The sequence below is a fragment of the Protopterus annectens genome, chromosome 1.part1, assembly GCF_019279795.1.
Source record: "Protopterus annectens isolate FY-2018-M chromosome 1.part1, PAN1.0, whole genome shotgun sequence".
Classification (NCBI taxonomy): Eukaryota; Metazoa; Chordata; order Ceratodontiformes; family Protopteridae; genus Protopterus; species Protopterus annectens.
The window spans coordinates 994,625,203-994,648,488 of NC_056726.1; the positions used below are offsets into that span (position 1 = coordinate 994,625,203).

The window sequence follows — 23,286 nt, forward strand, 5'->3', positions numbered from 1 at the left end:
TGGTGTAACTTTTGTTCAGCTCTGTTCGAATAGTTAGGAAAAAAGACAGGTAGATCAATAGCCTTATTCAGGTTTGTCTCAGAAGGAATTTTGGGCAGAAAAGAGGGATTAGTCCTGAGTGAAACTCTATCCTTGTGAAACACAAGATAAGGAGGACAAATACAGAGAGCTTGAAGTTCCGACACTCTTCTAGCTGAGGTGATGGCTACTAAGAAGAGAGTCTTCCAGGAGAGTAATTTTAAGGAACAGGAGGCCGCAGGTTCAAAGGGAGGGAGAATCAAGGAAGTTAATATCAGGTTTAAATCCCACAGAGGCGGGGGATCGCTAACCGGGGGCCTAAGTAAAATAGTCCCTTTATGAAAGGCCTTACAAAGTTTGTGGGACATGATGCCGGTTTCTGACAGGCCAGCATGGAAATTAGCAATAGCAGCCAACTGGACCCTAATGGTGGCAGACGAGGATCCTGCTCGAAAAAGTTCTGCTAAAAAATCTAGAACGTGATGAACTGGGGCTGTAAAGGGGTCTATATTTCTAGCCTCCGCCCAGAAAGAGAAACGTTTCCACTTACTAGCATAAGTCTTCCTGGTAGCAGACTTGTGCGAAGAAAGGATGATTTCACACACTGGCTGAGAAATATGTGGAAGCCTGACTAAGGTTGGAAGTGGAGCAACCAAGCTGTGAGGTTGAGAGACTGAAGGGATTGGTGTAGCCCGCCCGACTGATGGACCAAGAGGTCTGGCACTGGGTCCAGATTCCAAGGCTGCTCCAGCAGGTGACGATGCAGGAATGGGAACCAAGTTTGTCGAGGCCAGTAAGGGGCAATGAGGATCATCCTGGATCCCAATGCGGTTGCTTTCTGAATTAGTTTGGGAATTAAGGGAAAGGGTGGGAATGCATACAGAAGACCCTGGGGCCAATCGTGAACTAGAGCGTCTCTGGGGGAGTGGCCGGGGAGGGGGAAGAGAGTAAAGAAATTGTCGCACTTGCTGTTGAGAGGGGTTGCGAAAAGGTCGCAGCAAGGTTGACCCCATCTGTGGAAAATTTTGTCCGCTACTAACTGATTGAGAGACCACTCGTAAGGCATGAGAATAGCTCTGCTTAGCCTGCCTGCTATGACGTTGGACTTCCTGGGGATGTGCGTTGCTATCAGAAACCGTTGAGAGGAGTTCGCCCGTTGCCAGAGTCTGAGTGCTTCTCGATATAAGGGATAGGACCTGGTTCTGCCCTGCTTGTTGATATACCACACTACAGACATATTGTCTGTGTGAATTGCAATAGTCCCGGTGGGTAGAGAGTCCTGAAGAGCTTGCAACGGTAAAAGTACCGCTCTCATCTCCAAGACGTTTGTGTGCAGGTGGTACTCTAGAGGCTGCCAAGTGCCCTGGACAGTCATGCCCTGAAAATGCCCCCCCCCCCCCGATCAGGGAGGCATCCGTTGTCACCGTGGCAACAGGAGGAGGAAGAACAAACGGTCTGCCCTGAAGTACTTGAGAGGAGACCATCCACCAAGAAAGGTGGTCTTTGCATGATTGGGTGACTATTATGTTGTGAGACATCGGAAGCTGTTGAAACGACCATTGGGTAAAAAGCATCCATTGAAGAATCCGCATGTGAAAACGAGCCAGGGGAAGTAATGTGATTTCTGCTGCCATGAGACCCAAAGTTTTCAGTACAAATCTGGCCTGAATTCTCTTGCACTGTAGTAAGGTCTGAACATGTCGGCGAATGTCTGATACTCTTTCTAAGGGAAGTTTTGCCGGCAGCTCTTTTGTATTTAATCTTGCACCTATAAAGGTTATAGATTGACAAGGCGACAATGCAGACTTTTCGAAGTTTATAGAGATACCTAGCTCGGAGCAAGTTTGGATGGTATAATCCCTGGCTCATAGTAACTGATGCCTGGTGGAAGCAGTCAGGAGCCAGTGGTCTAGATATGGAAACACCTGGAATCCTCGCCGTCTCAGGTGAGCCGTAACCACTGCCATGCAATTGGTGAACACCCTGGGGGCTGTGGTGAGACCAAAGGGCAGGGCTCTGAGTTGATAGTGACTGGCTCCCAGCCAGAAGCAGAGAAACCTTCTGGAGCGTCTGTCCATCTTGATATGGTAGTACGCATCCTGAAGGTCTATGGAGCACATCCAATTGTCCTGACCCAAAAAGGGTAGAATGGACCATCCGGAACTTCGTTCGTTGAACAGATTTGTTTAACCTGCTGAGATCCAAAATGGGTCTCCAGTACCCTGTCTTTTTTGGTACCAAAAAGAACTTGGAGTAAATCCCGGATCCTTGCTGGTCTGCTGGGACTGGCTGGATGGCCCTTTTTCCTAGCAGTTTTGAAATTTCTAGTACTGCTTGTTCCCTTAGACCGGGAGGAACATCTGGAAGGGACCTGTTTGCTTGTACAGGGGTGTGGACAAAGGGGATTTTGTAACCCTCGGATATGATGGACCGTACCCATTTGTCTTGTGTAAGGCGTTGCCAGGCTTCTGGGTACAGTGACAATCTTCCCCCGACTGCCTCAAAGGTGGACAGTCGGGCAGCCCCTCAGGGGTGCTGAAAGGGTTTGTCAGAGAGAGACTCTGCTACCCTGATTTTGCGGACCCCCTCTGCCCCTCGGGTGGCGTCTATTATTGTTCCCTCCTCTGCCCCTGGAGGGGAACTCACCACGTGCGTCAGGCACGACTCCCTGGGGTTTCCGAAACCACATTTTTCCACTCTTCTGACCTTTAGGGTATGGTCTAGAGGGAGTAGAGAAACAGACTCCCACAGCAGAGAGAGTCTTGCCTTCCTGCTCACACCTGGTAAGGGTATCCTTCACCTGTAGTCCAAACAGAGCCGAACCATCGAAGGGGGTATTGGTGAAGGATGCCTTAAAGGGGTCAGCAAAGTTACATAACCGCATCCAGGCATGTCTTCTCAAAGCCACACCTGTACCTGCGGCCCTACTCGCCCCATCGGCTGCATAAGAAATGAGCCGAATGGAGGAGTTGACTATAGAGTTAAGGGTCGCCAGCTGGGAGTTAATCTTATCCTGAGACCCCGCAGTTGACGGATCCTGAAGGGTATCACCCAATTCCTTGAGAAGATCCCTTTGAAGGCGGGTGAAATGACACAGATAATTCAATGACCGCATGGAAAAAGTCGCTGAAGAAAACATCTGCTTCCCGTACCTGTCCACTGTCCTAGATTCTTTATTAGGTGGATGGACAGGCACTGAAGGGTCAGCCAACTCCTTCTTAGTGGCTGCTGCCACCACCATGGCATCAACAGGGACACCTTTTGTCAGAAATTGTTTGTCGGATGGGGCTGTAATAAACTTAGTGGGCCTGCGGGGAGTTGGTTCCACTGTGTCCGGGGCTGTCCACGCCTTTCGAGCCACCACTTCCATGAGCGGGTCGAAAGGTGGAGACACTCAGGAGGTGGAAGGGCGAGAACCAAACGCATCCAGGTACACAGACTCATCCTCGGAAGGGTTAAGGGCAGTCCAGTTCTCCCTCTGCCCAAGGATCTCTACAATGTCTGACAATGAGACATCCTTAGAGGGTGACCTTGGGGACCCTTCCGAATCCTCCAAGTCGGTATCAGACGTGACTGACTCGGGGAGTCAACATGTTTCCTCTTAGATTTTCTCTTCCGAGGGGGCTCCTCTGAATGATCAGGGGAGGCCTCTGAAGATGAAGATACGCCCAATGGGGCGACCTGGAGCGTCTGTTCTCCACGCTTGGGGTCAGGAGGGTGGACAGAGACTGATGCAGGCACCATGGGGGTAGGAGCCGAAGGGGCCGATCATTGAGCCGACACAGGAGTCAGTACACTCCTCATGACCTCGAAGGCGCCCCTATCAGGCAGAGAAGAGGGTCCCTGCTCCGAAGAGACGTGAACCCCTCCCGGCACCAAGAGGGATGGCTCCGAGGCCGATGTCAGGGCCGAGCTCACCTGCGCCGAGGCCCTGAGAGGGAGAACGGGGTCGGACAAGGGTCCGATGCCACTCGCCCCCTCAGAGCCAACGAGGGAGTCTCGGCACCCGGATCCCTCCAAGGACGGAACCAATGAAGAGTTCGGAGCCGACGAGGGAGCCAAAAGGTGTGGTATTGGCTCCGACGTTCCTACGATTCGAGTCCCGACGAGCTCCGGCTCCAAACACAGTGGTAGAGTCTGAGGAGGAACTGCTGAAGACACAGGGATAGCCACAGTCTGTTGAGAAGGGTTAGTCAACATTTTGGCCAGGATCTGCGATTTTAGGAGCCTACTGACCACCCTCTCCAAGTCATGATCGGATAGCCTGGAGGACCGAGAGGAGTGGGACCTATGGCTTCACTCCGATTGAAGCAATGGAGACCTCGGAGCTGAACGAACAGATTCTATAGAGGGGAACCTTGAACGTTTTCAGCTCAGAGAAGGTTCCAACACCAAGGTCGGAGCAGATTGAGATCTCAGGATGTCGGTTCCAGCTGGAATCGACGAGGAGGCAGGAGCTCCGCTCGGCGACGGCTCCGAACAGGGAGCGGACGGTTTGGCGGGCTTTAAGGATTTTCCCGACGGAGGCTTAGCCGGGGATCCTTCTGGCTTAAGTAAGCCTCTCAAAATGAGCTTGTTCCTATGCTCTTGCAGGACTCTCGGGCTGAAAGCGTGGCAGACCGAGCAGGAGTCCTGCAGGTGTAGGGGACCCAAGCAATAAACACAAGAAGCGTGACCGTCTGTCAGAGACATCTTCTGACAGCACGAGTCACACTTCTTGAAACCTGAAACTTTGGTATCTTTAGACATATTGGTAATGGGATACCAAAGGGAAAAAATAACTAGTGCTTAATCAAGGGACACACACACACGCACTAGATAAAACTAACACTAATAATAACTATAGAACTATAACCACACAACTACCTTACTACTAATAAAAATATAGAAATATACAAGAAAGAAATACAAGACTAACTAATTGTGGCTAAACAGGGCCTAACACTACCCTGACAAGGTGGGGGGAAGGGAAGAAACTGTAACAACAAAAAAGAGTTTCTGAGTGGGATAACAAGGGGTACACAATCTATTTAAACTAACAGGGAAGGATTATCTAAAAATAAGACAATATAAAGGTAATAATACAAGAAAAGATTTATACGACCTGGAGCCAGTAAAAATCGCAACCTCATAGCTGAAGCGGCAAACGAGATCTGGGTATCTGACGCCTAGCATTGTGGGATATGGGGAGGCCTCGAGCCAGTAAACAGCTCTCGAGCTTTAGTAGTATGCAGAGTCAGAACCAAGGATCGGCTCCGAACTCATCCAGCAAGAATGAAGGCGAGATATACAACTTAACATTATATACTACCACTACTAGGATTATCTATGGCATGATCACAGGTAATTTGAGGGAACCCATGCATAGGATAAAGCATTTAGGAGGTGTCTCTATCAGTAGTACAGGGGGTAGTCCTGGTGTAAACTGTTTCCTATCCAGAGATCTAAGCTACTCTTTAAGATGGACAGGGATGAGCTTTGTTTTATGCGGATAGGAAGTCTGTTCCACAGCAGCAGTATCCTCTGTGAAATACATATGTCCCTCCAAACCATACTGTTGATGTTGCAGAAGATGTTTACATCCCTAAGCAGAGTATTTTTGATGCCATTAGACTTGCTGACTTTCTTACAACAACAGACGTATGTTGGTCAAAAGTTGGGTCACTGTCCACATTATGTTTCCAAATCCCAAACAACTGTGTCAACTCTTAGGGGTGTATTGTCAATGCGGTAGTTCTCTGGGACAGATGGTTTCCTAAAGGATACAATAATGCATTTTTTGGTATTTAGTTTCAGACCATGATTATGACACCAGTTGTTTAAGACAAACCTTCCTGCTGGATGATCAAGTCACCTGGGGATTCAACAACTGCTCCTAGCTTACAGTCATCTGCAAACTTGGTCAGCTAAAGCCCTTGGGTATTGGCTTTTACTTCAGAAAAGTAGATTCCAAACAGGAGAGGTCCCAGCAAAGAACCCTTAAAGACACCACTGTTGACTGGTCTCTTTATGGAGATAACTTGCTCTATTTTGATTATCTGCATTCTATCTTGATCAGGACCCAAGATGGACTCCTTGAGAGCTCCTGCTAAACTGAGGATGGCCTCAGTCAAATCACTGTATGCAACCACTTGCATGATCCTGTTACTCAAGCCACAGCATAAGCAAAGTAAAAATTACTGCAGGCCCCATGGAATCCCACTACGGACACATAAGACATCATCCTGATTACCTCCACATTCAGTGAGGGATGACAGCTTTTCCACTGCCTGGTTAACTGAGGAGAAATGGAATTGGGATAGGTGAGGAAGTGCTGAAGGCTAAACCCATCTCGTTCAAAGCATTAGGCTATTTAATTGCAAAGCAATAGTCTGTTGTGGTCTCTGGGGTCCTGTGATGAATTCAGACCATGCTGGACTCTGTCCACAGATGCTTCTTCAGTATCATAACTCCATGTAGCCAAGGGTTTACAAACATCTTTTTTTAAGATCCTTTTTTCCCCCTCAATCCTCTGCCTTTGAACCACTGCAAGTCACTGCCACTTACCCATTTGTTCCATCACCAGGGTGAAAAGTGTTCATGGCATGTCTGCGATACTGGCAGTCAGGAAGAATATTTCCATTTTCTGGACTAACCTCTTCCCTCAGTGGCTGACAGGAAGGCCTGAAAGGTCCGTTACTCATTCACCTGTGGGGATGTGTGGGGCCTCATGAAGGTCATCAATCAAATGCAACCTGGTAAAGTCAAACATGTCCCCAGCCCATGGTTCTGCATCCCTTACACCTTTCTTCCAGTAAGTGTCAGCACTACAGTTAGCCAGACTGCACCTACCCACATTGTGTGTGGGGGGGGGGATAATGGTCACTTGCTGACACTCAACCTCCCATTCCTGATTTCCCCACAGTGCATAAACCACTAATCAAGCTCGAGTCATCTGGGTCACAATCAGGGCATTTTACCCCTTTAAATAACAAAGCCAAAATTAGCATCTGCTTTCTTGTGAGCCACAAGAACAGTGTCCAGGCTACTATATGGCATACATAAACTAGTTCCATACAGAATATGGCAGACACTTGACAGACAACAGACAGAGCCATCTTTGTTTTTTAGTGGTGGCGGCGGAAAGGGGGGGGTAAGGACAGTCTGTATAGGAATTCATGACCATGAACCTCCAGGCTTCTCTTAAAGAAGGGATCATCTGAAGGGGAAGGGTCACTAGGGTGGGGAGGAGTCACTGAGTTCAAGGTCTACAAATTCATTGTAGGAAGATGAGGGGGAAAGAGTTCCTTACCTTTCACCAGCTCCAGTCTAAAAAAGTTCAGGCACAGTCTATTTAATTGAGATTAATAATGCAACAGGTGCATGCCTGGTGTTTGGAAAAACATGTGGTGCTTAGAGGCACACTTACAAACATAGCATGGGGACATGAGAACTTCGCAATGCATCAGATGCTGTCCACGTGTAAGAGGACCACTACAATGAATAAGCCAGCTCCGCTGGCATACAAGGATAATGCCCTCACTACTACAATCCAGGCAATGAGTGTTTGAATGGTGGCTCAGGTGCTTTTCAGAGCTGGAAAGCGGGAAGGGAGGATTGAGGAGTATTTGAAGGCTCTCCTTTCTGAGAGAAAGGGGCAGGGAGTATATCTGGGTGCTCTTTTCCACTGCAGAACTCAGAGTCAAGAGATAAACTCTGAAAGCAACAGAAAACAGCCAGCAGGCTCAAAGACTAGGTGTACTCTCCTAGTGTAGTGAATGACGTACTGACGGACTAATCAGCATTTCTCAACTGAGAATGAGCTTGCCCCAGGATCCTTTACTGCCAGGATCACAAAAAAGCAATATATTGTTTTGGGTTGTCTTTGCTTACTGACAATTGGTCCTCCTTGCACTCTAGTGGCCAATTTCTTCCTCACAGGGAAAGAGCCAAGCTGGCTCCTTCCATGTTAAAGTAAAGATGTAACAGATGTCATTATTTACCCCAATTGTCAGGGCTTTTCTGCTTACAGTTTTAATCCCAATCCCTGAAGGTTGGCACTAGTGCCTGTATTATTGTGATAGGCCCTGTTTTATACCCATTCCTAGCATGCATGTGCATAAACCCTGGTCCTGGCCATGTTCAGTGCCTTGCATCCTTCTACTTGCTTGTTAGCAACTGTCTGACTGGAACAATCACGTCCTCTCCAAGGGTGAGTGGGCCAACATTAGCTGCTCACTCCCACTAACAGCTCTTCCAGCACAGGAACCGCTAATCAAAATCTGGTTATGTCTTTATTCTTCCATGCCACAGAGCAAGTATGGCAAATTGTTAAAGCATGTAGTATGTTACATGTCAACAATACTAATAAATACTCTCCCTTCTTCACTCACTCCCTTACGTCTATCAAATTCTCTTTCCTGATTTTCTCTCTAAATAATAGCATAAGCCTGTTTTCCCTCACTTCATATTGATTCCTGTTTGTATTACACTAACTTACCTTTAATTTATCTACAAGCTGTCTAAAATTTCTGCAAATATTAAACGACGGTTATATAATTTGTATCAATTTTTAACCAATGTTTTTATATTATCTCTAATTTCTTATAATTATTTAGACTGCAGATGTCTATTTCACTTTTGAAAATTGTAAAATTATTTTTCTTAAATTGTTTTTCAAAAATCTGGAGCTTTTCTCCCTGGGCCTCCACTGAAAATGGGGTTCTTCCCAGTAATCAAATGTTAATAAATGATTAATCCTAGGTTCATACGTAGGTACTAGGCTATTGGCCCTAGGGCCTATATAAGCCTAACCAAAAAGGTACCCCGGCTTTCACCACCCAAGAAAATTATTTTCCTGTGCCCCTGTCGAGCAGAGCCACAGAAGTGATCCCCGGGGTGAATTTCCTATCTCCCATCCAATCATCAAGATTTTTCTTGAAGAGTGCTAATGTGGAGCTTTGTCTGATATAGACAGGTAACTTGCTCCAGAGTAAGGGAAGTCTCTGGAACAGGAATCTATCCCTCCAGCATGTTCTGTTTATTGTGGTGAGAAGGTTTAGGTCCCTAGTGCGTGTAGCTCGGAGGGATTGGGATTTCTTTAAGTGGAGCATGCCCAACAGCTCTGGGTTTGACATAGCTTTGCATGTTAGGCAGAGATCACCTCTGAGTAGGCGATATATGACAGAGTAAACCTGGAGTTTTTTGAGACGGTCTGCGTAGGGCATCTGTTTGAGGCTGGTAATCCTCTTTGTGAGGTATTTCTGCGGCCTTTCTAGTTGTTGTAGGTGTCTTGTGAGGTACATACCAAAAGGGGCATTGTACTCTATAATCTAACGAGTGATGAGTAGAGGGGAACAATGACCTCTTTTTTCCTGGATGAGAAACCTTTTGTGATGAGGTGTGCCACGTAGAAGGATTTCCTGACTACTGTGGCAATGTAATTATCCAAGGAGAGACTACTGTCTACCTGTGTCCCAAGGTCTCATCACACTTTTTGTGTTAAGTAGACTACCACCTCTATGTGGTATTTCATGGGTACAGAGTTTTTACCAAAAGGGATATCAATGCACTTTTTGGCATTGAGCTTGAGGCCATGGCTTTGACACCAGGCGTCTGTCTCAGTGAGGCCCTTTTGTAGGATGTCCACATCATTAGGAGTTTAGATTATGGCTCCTAGTTTGCAGTCATCTGCGAACTTCGTTGGCCAAAGACCTTCTGTGTTAGCCTGTACTTCTGATAAGTAGATACCAAACAGGAAAGGACCCAGGACTGAACCCTGTGGTACTCCACTTGTCACTGGTCTGAAGTCGGATTTGGAGTCTGCTAATTTCACAGTGTGGGTTCTGTCAGTGAGCTAGTTGGCAACCCATCTTGTGACATAGGGAGTTGTATCTAGTTTAGTGAGTTTATCTATAATTCCAGAGAAGGGAATGGTGTTGAAAGCTTTGGCGAGATCTAGATAGGCTGTGTGAACCACCTTACCCTCATCTATGGCTTTGGTGACCGCTTCAAAGAAGTCTGTCAGATTTAGGAGACATGATCTGCCTTTTACAAACTCGAACTGGGTGGGGTCCAGAGTGGGGAGATTACCAATGTCATTGTTTATAAGTTTCATGATGATACGTTCCATGGCCTTGCAGACCAGGCTCATCAGGCTAATGGGGTGGTTAGTTCCCAGGAAATGTGGTGGCTCCCCCTTTGTGGAGTGGGATAACCATAGCTGTGCACCATTCAGTGGGCACAAAGCATGAGGTGAGGCTATGACTGAATATAGTACTTAGCTAGGGTGCCAGTTTACTCTGTAATTCGTGTAGAATGCAGCCTGGGATGTTGTCAGGTCCCATGGATGCTGTGTTCTTGGCTTTGGAGAGAGTGGTTTTTACCTGTGCAGCCGTGATTACAGGAACTTTGCATTCTTCCAGTATACAGATGGGCCCTTTAGGGGGTGAAAGGGGGGTAAAGTTAGCACTGAACCTATCTGCCAGGATGTTGGCAATATCAGTTGATTCTGTATATTTAGTGCCATTGTGCTGTAACTCAGAGAAGATCTGAGTGTTGCCACTGACATTCTTGACAGCTACAGAATGCTTTGTGGTTGTTTTTAGAATCAGTGGCGATTTTGTTTTCGTAACTAGCTTTGGAGGATTTTATGAGGGATCTTAGCTTTTTACTGAGGCTGACCAGGGAATTCCTCCAATCATGGGATTTTCCTCTTTTTTGCAACAGTTTCTTTCTTCTGTTGTAGACTTTGTTTATGGCAGGGGACCACCAGATTGGCTTCCTTTTTTTGGAGGATAGCATCTTGGTTCTGTTAGGGATTGCACGATCCATGCACTTGTGTAAGTGCTTATAAAGTGCATTTGTGTAGGATTCAGCAGTTGTACCTCTACTGACCTTCTGCATGGGTGTTGTGAAGTTTGCCACTTCTGTCTTAAGAAACATGAAGTTGGCTTTGGAGAAATTTTTTACGGTGGTTTCCCTAATGGGGGATGGGGGTGGGATGTGGATGTCTAGTGTGATAAGCTTGTGGTCGGATCTGACCAACGAAGAATTGACCTCTGGTGTGGAAAGTACAGTTTTGTACCTACCATAAATGTAGATGTCTGATAGGTATGCATCTGCAGTCCTTACATATGGGTTGTCCTGCCTCAGGCAGCCCTTCGGTCGGCTGGATTCCAAAGTATGGGTCCGGCGTCGGCTGATGTCGCTCCTTTCCCCGACGTCAGAGCGCCTGGGGTATAAAAGCGTCAGCCGATGCCATCTTCCTCAGTTTTTCTTGCCCCAATGCCAGGTGCCCTCTAAGGAAGGCTAAATTTGGAGAAATGCAAAAATTCCAAACATGCACAACAATATAAAACAAATACACCATAATAGATTACCCAAGCTAGCTAGAATGAGGGATACGTACCCAAGGAATACCACAGAGGGGTAGAAGAGAGGGAAAACCTGACTGCAGATGCATACCTATCGGACATCTACATTTATGGTAGGTACAAAACTGTACTATGTCCTTCAATGATGCATCTGCAGTCCTTGCATATGGGTAGAATACCATAGCCAAGCTGGGGGTGGTAGGACCTAAGAAAAGGATGGTGTAGCTAAAATGCCCTGCAGGACTGCAGTAGCAAAGCCTGCTCTGGATCTGGAATATAAAGGTAAGTTGTAATGCTTGGAAAATGTATGCACGGAGCTCTATGTTGCAGCTTCTAAAATGTCCTTTGTAGCCACCCTTCTTAAGAAGACTGTGGAGGTGGCTGTAGCTCTGGTGGAATGAGGTCTAATGTTAGCTGGCATAGTTCTGCCATGAAAAGAGTAACAGAATCGAATGCAATTCCCTATCCATTTCGAAATTGTCTGTTTGGTAATTGCTTTTCCTTGTACACCAGCAGCATATGCTACAAAGAGCTGGTCAGTTTTTCTGTAAGTCTTAGTTCTGTCCAAGTAGTAGCGCAACTGTCTGTGAATGTCCAGGGTATGCAGAATTTTCTCTCCTTTGTTTTGTGGATTTGGAAAGAAGGTAGGCAGGTGAATAGCTTGGTTCAGTGAGACCCTGGATACCACCTTTGGCATGAATGAAGGATTGGTTCTCAATGAGACTCTGTCCTGATGAAAAATAAGAAATGGTTGTACTGCCATGAGGGCCTGTAACTCAGATACTCTTCTTGCTGAGGTTATGGCCAGAAGGAAGGCAGTCTTCCAAGACAGGAACTGTAGTTCTGAAGATGCTGCTGGTTCAAAGGGAGGTAGAGTTAATTTTTCCAACATGAAGTTAAGGTCCCATGTAGGCACTGGTGGTTTCCTTGGAGGGTTGATGTTTTTTATCCCTCTTAGAAACTGCCTTAGCAGAGGATGAGAAAATACAGGTGGATCAGTGTTGTACTCTGCTGAAATTGCTGAAGCATGAATTTTTATGGAAGAGTAAGAAAGGCCATTATGGAACATTTCTGCCAAGTATTCCAGGATATGTGGAATGCTCATTTCTGTTGGATCTTGACCCTTTGTGGTGTTCCAAATGCGAAATCTTTTCCATTTTGCTGAATATGCCTTTCTTGTGGAAGGCCGCCGAGCTTCCATGATGATATCCTTTACTCTCTTGGATAGTTTATCCTGGCGAGGAGTCAAGGTATTTTCCAGGCTGTCAGCTGCAAGGTTTTTAGGCTGGAGTGCAGAGTTTTGCAATTGTGCTGTGTCAGAAGAAGTGGCCATTGTGGTAGAGGCCACGGTTTCGTGCGTGACATGCTCCTTAACAGTGGGTACCAGTGTTGTCTTGGCCAGTCCGGAGCTATCAGAATCACTTTTGGCTGTTCTGTCCTGATCTTTAGTAAGACCTTGGTCATTAATGGAAGAGGTGGGAATGCATATACTGTTAGAGTATTCCAGCTGAAAGAGAGGGCGTCCACTTTCCATGCTTGTGGATGGTATGTCTTTGTGCAGAACTTCTTCAGTTGATGGTTGTGGTGGGAGGCAAAAAGATCTATGTCTGGCCTTCCCCATGATTGTGTTATCTGAAGGAAGGTGTCTGGGTGCAGCATCCATTCGTGTGGATCCATGATATTTCTGCTTAGGCTGTCCGCCAGTAAATTGTCTTTTCCTGGTACAAACTGGGATTGCAGCTGTATATTGAGTTTTAGGGAAAGTTCCCAAAGATTCATTGCCAGCCTGCAAAGAGGGTAAAAATGGGTACCTCCTTGCTTGTTTATGTACCACATAACTGTGGTATTGTCTGTCTTTATTAGCAGGTGGCCTTGATGCAGGAAGTGTTCGAAGGCCTCGATTGAATGTATCACTGCCAGCATTTCCTTTTGGTTTATGTGCAGGCGCAATTCTTTTTGTGTCCATTGTCCTTGAATGCATCTGCCCTCCATGTGCACTCCCCATCCATGGTCTGAGGCGTCCGTTGTAATGGTTTGGCTGATATTTGGTTTGCTGAAAGGCAGACCCATGTTTGACTGGCATGCTTGAGCCCACCACAGAAATTCCTTTTGAAGGCATGGAATGAGGGGGATCAAAGCCTCTAGGCTGTGACTGTGTTGAGACCATAGACTCCTTAGGTACCATTGTAGTTTCTTCATATGCAGCCTTGCTTGTGGAATCAGAAGAATGCAAGATGCCACGAAACCCAGGGCCTGCAGGATTTTCCTTGCAGTAAGCTGGGTTTGTTTTGTCAGATTTCTGAAATAATCCGGTAGTTGCTCTTGTTTTTCTTCTGTGAGAAAAGCCATTTGGGTGGTTGTATCTAGTTTTGCACCCAGAAAAATTATTCTTTGGGATGGAACAAGTCTTGATTTCTGAATGTTGACTGTGTATCCCAAGGCCTGAAGTAGGCAGATAGCATAATCCAAGTGTTTTATCAATGTTTGTTGGCTGTCCGCTTGTATAAGGCAGTCGTCCAGGTATGGGTATATTTGAATCCCCTGAAGTCTGCAGTGTGCAATTACTGATGCCAGGCATTTCGTGAATACTCTGGGCGCAGTAGATAAGCCAAAGGGCAATGCTGAGAATTGATAATGCTCTGAACCTGCAAGAAATCTGAGGTGTCTTCTGCAACTTTGTCCGATAGGGACATGCAGGCATGCCTCCTTGAGGTCTAGAGTTACCAGCCAGGACCCCTTGCCCAGCATGGGAAGGAGTTGCTGTAGGGTCAGTATTTTGAATTTTGGCACAATGAGATAAGTATTCAGTGCAGACAAGTCCAGAATAGGCCTCCATTGCTTTTCTTTTCTTGGGACAAGGAATAGTCTGGAATAAAATCCTTGGCCTTGTTCTGTGAGAGGAACCTTTTCTATAGCTTTCATTTGCAGTAAGTTGGAAATTTGCTTGAAAGCCTCTGCCCTTTGATTCGGTGGCAGGTTTGGCATGCCTTGTCTTTTTGGTAATGTATGAAAATGGAATCTGTATCCTTTGTCTATTATTTGCAGTGTCCATTTGTCCTTTGTAATACTGTGCCAATTTTCTGAGAATAAAGATAGCTTTCCGCCCAAAGCTGCTTCCAATTGAGCCCTGGTTGGCGGGGTCAGAGTCAAGTTATTGAGGTTGTCCTTGTGCAGCAGCTGTAGGTCCTGCACTACCTCTCTGGTTAGGAAGCTGCCATTGATGTCCTCTGTAGGAGCCTCTAGCTTGCCCTCTACCTCTGGCACGCCTGTTTTTACCTCTTTGAAATCTGTCTGTGTCTGGAAAGGACCAATTTCTTAGAAGGCCAATTTCTGCTGAATCTTGGCGGTTGGACCTGGAGAAAATCTTTGACTGTCTGTACTGATTTAGCCTTTTCCTCAAATTTCTTTAAGACCTCTTGAGCCGTGGAACCAAATAACTTTTGTTTTTCCAGTGGTGCATCCAGAAGCTTTGCTTTAACATGATCTGGCAGAGTTTGTTCCTTCAGCCAAGCATGTCTACGTATGACTGCACCTGTTATTGCTGACCTACATGAAGCTTCCAATGCATCATAACCACACTGTAAGAAATGGTTGCTAACCTGCTGGGAGTTATGCACCAGATCCTGAAGCGCCATGTCTAGGGGTTCAGGAGAGGTTAATTTCTTATGCAATTCATCTAACAGATATTCTTGATACTGTATCATATGGAATTGACAATTTAATGCTCTCATAGAAAGAGTGGAAGAAGTGTACACTTTTTTACCCCATCTCTCTAAAGCCCTGGATTCCCTTTCAGAAGGAAGTGGGTTCTTAGTAGTGGAGGTTGCAACCCCTTTAGGCCCCTGGGAAATAGTCTCTGGGTCAGCCGAGTGGCCCTTGTAAAGGAAAAGGTGTGTGTCCGGGACCCTGTAGTACCTGTCGGGTTTGACAGGAGCCAGAGGAAGGGAGTCTGGGGAAATACTAGACTCGGAGTACACATCTTCTATCACATTTAAAACAGGAGGAATAGCCAAAGGTCTATGCTGAGGTAAATGCAAAAAAGTCCTTAACCTCTTCCTGGAATTAGAGAATTCCTGGCCTTGCCATTTGAAATGCTCTCTCATGGAGTGAAAGGTCTCCCCCAAAGGACAACTCCTCAGGGGGGGAGGCCGAGGGAATAGATTCCTCTGCATCAGAATCCTCGTAGGCCAGAAAGGCCTCTTCCTGGTAATCTGAAAGGGCAGAGTCATCTGAGGCCTCCTCAGAGGACTGGGGATCAGTCTGCTCAACCCTGGGCCTTTTTCCTGGAGGTGGTAGAGAGCCCCTGACTGGGTGTGGCTGAGAGCCCCTGATTAAGGAGATAAGGTCCTCAGCTAAGCTCAAAATTTGTGAACCTGTAGAGGATCCCTGAGGAATAGCCTTGGGAGGGAGAGATTTTGGCTGCTTTGCAGCTTTAGCACGGGTAAAAGCCTTAATGGACATGGATACAGGAGGCCTGGCTGCCCCACGTGCTGGAGTAGTTTTGTCCACAGAAATGGTGTCGGATATCTCCGGAGCACCGGCTTCAGACGGTAATTCTAAGACCGACCCAGTGGAGGCCTCCGGTACAGAAGGTACCGGTTGTGCGGTGTCGTCGGTCGGAACTGGTAGAGATTCGGTTTCAGCAGAGACCGAGACACTAGTGGTAGGCCTGGGCGTGGAGTCGGCCAAAACCGCGGACCACATGTGTCGGTCCTTCTCCTTACGTTTTTTGGGCAAATGAGCTGTCGGAAGCTCCGACGGCATTTTATAACAGAAAATCTGTCCAAAATATTCCTCTGCAAACTCTGCCCGACGCCTAAGAGTGCGTTTATTGAAAGAAGCACAGGCTGTACAGGTCGAGACGTCGTGGTCTGGGCCTAGGCAAGTTATGCAGTAAGAGTGGAAATCCTTATGAGGTATTTGTTTCACACAATTTAAACAATTATTAACTTTAACTGTTTGATCTGACATCGGCTGAGGCAAGAAAGAGTCCCCAATGGGGTACTTAGCTATTTCGAAGACTTCGGTAGCTGAAAACACAGGAGCTGGCCGACCGGCACTTGCGAACTGCTTCTGCTTCGGGCACCGTGTGGCAAGAAAGACTGAGGAAGATGGCGTCGGCTGACACTTTTATACCCCAGGCGCTCTGACGTCGGGGAAAGGAGCGACATCAGCCGACGCCGGACCCAGACTTTGGAATCCGGCCGACCGAAGGGCTGCCTGAGGCAGGACAACCCATATGTAAGGACTGCAGATGCATCCTTGAAGGACATCACTGGTTGCCCATGTTGGTAATGACCAAGTCTATGATATTGCTGACCCTGGTGGGGGTGTGGATAAGTTGATCCAAGGCGTTGGAATTTATGAATTCCAAAAAATGTTGAGCAAAAGAGTTGGTACATGAATAGTTTTCCTAGTTAATGGTGGGGTAGTTGAAATCGCCCATTATTAGGGTGTTAGGTTGTCCCCTATTATTTTCCAGTGTATCAAGAAATGAGGAGTGGGGAATCCTGGGGTATAGTGGGGGATCTGTAGCAAGCTACAATTTGGATTGCGGTCTTGCCCAGAGTTAGTTGCACTTGGATAATCTCAAATGCATTATGCTGAGCAACTAGCATGGAGGTGTGGATATCCTTAATGAATATGGATATGCCTCCGCCTTTAGTGTTTCGGTCCAGGTTAGGTGGCCGAAAGGTGTGGTATGAATTATAGCCTGGTAATACAGGAGTGCTCTCTGGAGCCTTGAACTAGATCTCTGTCACTGCACAGATGTCGATGTTCTCCATTTTAAGGAGTGCCTCGAGTGAGTGCATTTTGAAGTTTAGACTTCTAGCATTGAGTAGTATTACCCTCAGATTTTGCTTCAATAAATCAATAAATAAAAGAAATTTAAAATAAATAAATTTAACAAATTACACTAACTTAAGAATAGGTAAATTCATCTAGCAATACTTAAAACAAATTGGTAAATTAGGATAAAAAAAGTTATGTACTCATTGTAACGTTCCACTTGTTATTTTCACTCTTCCTTAACAAATGGGTTCAGATCTAATTTGGCCACGTTTTCCAGCTCGTGGAACACAAACTCTCTCAAGATCCGCCCTTACTCATAATGTTGCAGTCCCCAACCATACTTCAGAACTTGTTTGCTGACCTTTTAGACTATACTGCAAATAACAAGAATATGAAATAACAGTATCTGGAACTCAAATGAAGGAACATTGGTTTCTTTAGCATCTTCTAATCGTCCAAGAAGTCAAAGTAGTAGGTGAGTTGGAGGGAGGGAGTTGAGGAAAAATGAAAATGGACAACACAGACGGAATGTTATGGGGAGTACATAACTTTTTTATCTGATGTCATTTTCATTCATTTCACAGCAAACAGGATAGTGTCTCCAGCTACCTAAACCCCATGAGGAATCTAAGAAAGGATATTCTTGAGCACTGTTGAGCCGAAGGCTGCTCTTCCCCTAGAGACCAGATCCAGTTTGTAAAGAGCAATAAAGGTATGAGGATTAGCCCAAGTTGCAGCTGCACAAATATCATCCAAGGAAGAACTGGATAAAAATAACTAAGTCGCTGCCATAAATCTGGAGGAATGAGCTTTTGGTGTTTTTTGGCAAAGACAAACCAATTTATTATAAATAAAGATAATACAATCAGTTAACCATATGTCTAAAGTCAGTTTAGTAACTGGGTTTGCCCAATTCTGAATCCAAAAGAGACAGACAATTGGTCTGATTTCCTGAAAAATTTTGTCCTATGCAGATAAAAATGTAACTGTCTGTGAACATCCAATAGGTGCAACATGTACTCTCCTTTGTTTGTGGAATTTGTAAAGAAACACTGGAAGATTGGCAGTTTGATTGTACTGGATTCTGACATCACCTTAGGAAGGAATGACAAATTGGTTCGTAAAGATACCCTATCCTTATGAAAAATCAAATAAGGAGGGTTAGAAGATGAAACCTGAAGTTCTGAAACTCTTCTAGCAGAGGTAATGGTCATTAAAATGACAGTCTTCCATGTTAAAAAAATTTAGTTCACATTTTGCTGACAGTTCAAATGGAGATTGGGTCAAAGATTATAAAATCAAATTCAAATCCCACGGGGGGAGTGGGATCTTCGAAAGGAGGTCTAAGAAAAGGTCCCCTTATAAGGCCTTACAAAGTTTCAAAGAGGCTAAAGGCGAATTACTTACTCCAATGTGAAAATTGGAAATGGCAGAAAGTTGTGCTTTAATAGTTGAAGAACTAGCACAGTCATTAAAATTTATAGCTAAAAATTCAAGAACTTTAGGTACTTGGACTGAAAAGGGATCAATGTCATTTTGCTGCACCCAAGCAACAAATTTTTCCATTTACTTCTGTACACTTTTCTAGTGGAAGCTTTGTGGGAAGATAGAAGAATGTGATGAGCTGAGAAAAGAACCTGGGCTGTCTAGCTATTAATAGAATTGGAGTAGCCATGTGGTCAGTTTTACACCTAAAACAGCTGGGTGATTCATATCTGTTGGGTGAGACAGGAGGTCTGAAAGTGGATCCAGAATCCATGGCGAGTGAAGCAGATGAGGCCAAAGAAAGGGGAACACAATCTGATGAGGCCAATAAAGAGCAAGGAGTATGACTGTGCTCTTTGATCGAGAAGCTTCCTGAAGGAATTTGGGGATTAGAAGTATGGGGGAAAGGCACAGAGGAGACAGGGGAGGGTAATCATGGAGAACAGCGCCTCTTGGTGACTCCCCTGGTGGGGGTATCAGGGCAAAGAACATACTGCACTTCTTGTTGAGGGGAAATGCGAAGAGGCTGCAGCAAGGTTGGCCCCATCAACTGAATATCTTTTCTGCCACTTTCATGTTAGGAGACCACTTGTGAGGCATTAGAATGGACCTACTTAACTTGTCTGTATGTTGGATTTCCCCAAAATGTGTGTTGCTATCAAAAATCGATTGGATGAGATGGCCCACTGCCACACACTGAAAAAGTACAGTTTTGTACCTACCATAAATGTAGATGTTCGAGGATCCACATTGCTGCAGTCCTAACCATTGGGTAGTCCGCTGTCCAGTCGGCCCGCATGACCGACGTCATATCCTCAGTCTTTTCTTGCCCCAGATGTCAGAAGACCCTAAAAGACAAGGCCAAAACCAAAAACACCAAACACTCCTACACCAAAAATATGTACAATATATACAAAATTACAGGAGTATAACCTCAACCACACAATCACCCCTAAACACGGAGGGGAAGGAGGACTGCAGCAATGTGGATCAACATCTACATTTATGGTAGGTACAAAACTGTACTATGTTCTTCATTCCACATTGCTGCAGTCCTAACCATTGGGTAGAATCCCAAAGCAGAGGTAAGGGAGGCTGGCAAATCATAAGGAAGCAGGAGCTGTCAACATGCCTTGCAAAATAGCTGTGGCAAAACCAGCCCTAGATTTAGAGTAGAGAGGAAGGTGGTAATGCTTAGAGAAAGTATGCACGAACTCCAAGTAGCTGCCTCCAAAATATCCTTAGTTGCCACCCCTTAGAAATGCTGTTGAAGTGGCAGTAGCCCTAGTGGAATGAGGCCTAATCCCAGCTGGAATCTCCTTGCCATGATGGGAATAACAAAATGCAATGCAAAACCCAATCCACTTAGAAATAGTTTGTTTTGACACAGGCTTGCCCTGAGAACTCAAAGCAAAAGAAATAAACAACTGCTGAGACTGCCTAAAATCCTTAGTCCTGCTTAAATAATAATTGCCTGTGTACATCTAAAGTGTGCAAAATCTTTTCCCTATTTTGGGGATCTGCATAGAAAGTAGGCAAATGAATAGTTTGGTTTAAAGCCACACTAGAAACCACCTTAGGCATAAAAAGAAGGATTAGTACGTAATGATACCCTATCCTTATGGAAAATCAAAAAGGCTCTACCGCCATAAGGGCCTGCAATTCAGAAACCCTTCTTGCAGAAGTAATGGCCAACAAAAAGCAGTCTTCCATGACAAGTATTTCAATTCAGCAGTAGCGAGGCTCAAAAGGTTGTAGAGTAAGTTTCTCCAACACAAAATTGAGATCCCAAGCAGGAGTAGGAGCTGGGGTCTTATATTCTTTGCCCTCTAAGAAATTGCTTGAACAAAGGATGCGAAAACAATGGTGGGTCACAATCATAGTGAGCTGAAATTGCAGCAGCATGAATCTTAATGGAAGAGAAAGACAAACCTTTGTCTAGTAACTCAGTAAGATATTGAAGAGCCACACTCAAATTAGGCTCAGAAATCTCCAAATTCTTTGCTGCACTCCAAAATAAAACCTCTTCCATTTTTCACTTTCCTTGTACTAGGTCTTCTGGCTTCCATAATCACATTCAAAACTTGTTGAGGAAGTTGAGACCTGCTGTGTTTCAAAACAGAATATGCCAGGCTGTTAGATGAAGAGAGTGAAGCTTGACATTGAGTAGATGACCGTCCTCTGAGACAATAGGTGTGGAATCAAAGGTAAAGGCCATGGAGGCTTCTTTACCAGACTCCTCAGTAATGGGTACCAATGTTGCCGAGGCCAATCTGGAGCTATTAAAATCATCCTTGGCTTGTCTTGTCTGACCTTCAGGAGTACCTTTGGGAGAAGAGGCAGAGGTGGAAAGGCATACACATGAAGATTTTTCCAAGTGAAAGAAAGAGCATCCACTTTCCAAGCTGTGTGATGAAACCTTTTCGTGCAAAACTTTGGCAGCTGGTGGTTTAGTGGAGAAGCGAACAGATCTATGTCTGGAGTTCCCCATGACACTGTCAATTTCCGAAATACATGAAGATCCAGTTTCCACTCGTGGGGATCCATGATTTCCCTGCTTAACACGTCTGCTAAGGAGTTCTGTGCTGCCGGCAGAAACCTTGCCTGAAGAGTTAGTGGCAAGCTGAGCGCAGTCTCCCATAAAATCATTGCTTGCCTGCATAGAGGGTAAGAATGTGTTCCCCCTTGTTTGTTGATGTACCACATGACAGTTGTGTTGTCTGTTAGAATCAACACCTGCCCTGGAAGAAGTAACTCCTTGAAAGCCATTAATGCAAACTGGACTGCTAACATCTCCTTCATGTTGATATGTAGATGCTGTAGTCTGGCAGGCCACTTGTCTTGTATCCACTTTCCATTCAGATCAGCTCCCCAAGCTATGTCTGAGGCATCTGTCGTTAGAATCTGACTCGCCTCTGGCCGGGTCACAGAGAGTCCCTTGTTTAGGTGACATTCCTGAGCCCACCACAAAAATTCCTTTTGAATGCAAGGTATTATTTGAATGACAGTGTCCAAATCCTGGCAGTGCTGTGTCCATACATTTTGAGATACCATTGCAGCTTCCTCATATGCAGTTTGGCATTGGGAAGCACCAGAATACAAGATGCCATGAACCCTAAGGCTTGAAGGACTGTCCTTGCAGTCAGCCCGGACTGAAGAGATAGGTGATGGAAGTAAATGGAAAGATTCTTTTGTTTGTCCGGGGTTAAAAGGCCATCTGGGCTGCTGTATTCAGTCTCACACCCAGAAAGCACATGTCTTGAGAGGGTACTAGACTGGACTTTATTTCGCTCACAGAATACCCTAGGCATCTTAGCACTGCTATCACATATTCCAAATGCTGTAAAAGGTCTTCCTTTTCTTGAGCCAGAATCAGGCAGTCGTCCAAGTAAGGATAGATTTGAATTCCTTTTAGCCTGAAGTAAGCTATCACTGGAGCCAGAACCTTTGTGAACACTCTGGGCAGTAGATAAGCCAAAGGGCAATGCAGAGAACTGATAATGGGAATTTCCAGCGCAGATACTTCCTGCAACCTAGTCTGATAGGTACATGAAGGTAAGCCTCCTTGAGATCTAAAGTTACCATCCAGTGATCTTTGCCCAGCAGAGGTAAAAGCTGTTGTAGCGTCAACATCTTGAACTTGGGAATGTCCAGATAAGTGTTGAGGATAGATAAATCCAAAATTGGTCTCCACGTGTTCCCCTTCTTTGGTACTAGGAACAGGCGAGAATAAAATCCTAGGCCCCTTTCTGGCACAGGGACTGGCTGAATGGCCCCTATTTGGAGTAACAGAGAAATTTGCTTGTGAGCCTCTTTTCTTTGCAGAGGAGGAATGTCTGGCATGCCTTTGAAAGGAGGCAAGGCATGGAAGTAAAACCTGTAACCGTGGTGAATGATATCCAAAACCCATCTGTCTTGGGTAATTAAATCCCAATTTTCTTTGAAAAGAAAGGTGCTGCCAGGCGAGAATGTACTGGCAGCTGAAAAGGCAGGTCATTGGGTCTGTTTACGAAAGGACTGACCCCTGCCCTCCCCAGAAGTCTGAGCAGGTGAACTCCCTGTTCTAGGCCTAAAAGAACCTTGAGCTCTGCCCCTACCACGTCTAGACCTACCCCTAGACTGGGAATCATAAGCAGGATATGTCCATCCCTTAGTAGGCCAATTTCTACTAAACTTGGAGGCTGCACCTGCAAAAAATCTTTAACAGTTTGCATAGACTTAGCCTTGTCCTCCATTTTCTTTAAAACTGCTTCCACAGGCGAACCAAACAACACGTCAGACTGTAAAGGAGCATCCAAAATCCTTGTCTTAACATGCTCAGCTAAATTCTGATCCCTCAACCAGGCGTGCGAAGAACAGAACCAGTGGCAGCCACCCTCGAGGAGGCCTGCACAGCATCAAAACCACATTGCAATGAATGCTTACCCACCTGTTCAGACACATGAACTAAATCCTGCAACTCTTTACACTCAATACCTTCAGAGCATCCACCTTAGACTTCAATTGGGAAAGGAGATAATTTTGATATTTTAACATGTGAAACTGGCAATTCAACGCCCTCATGGCTAAAGTGGAAGAAGTATACACCTTCTTTCCCCATCTATCCAAAGCCCTTGCCTCTTTATCAGGAGGAACA

General features: G+C 45.5%; 1 protein-coding gene across 8 annotated transcripts in view; it reads right to left on the reverse strand.

The window, feature by feature from the left end:
* The window catches only part of CNOT3 (CCR4-NOT transcription complex subunit 3), a 2,226,181-nt gene that overhangs the window by 42,433 nt on the left and 2,160,462 nt on the right, over nt 1-23,286 (reverse strand). The window lies entirely within an intron of this gene.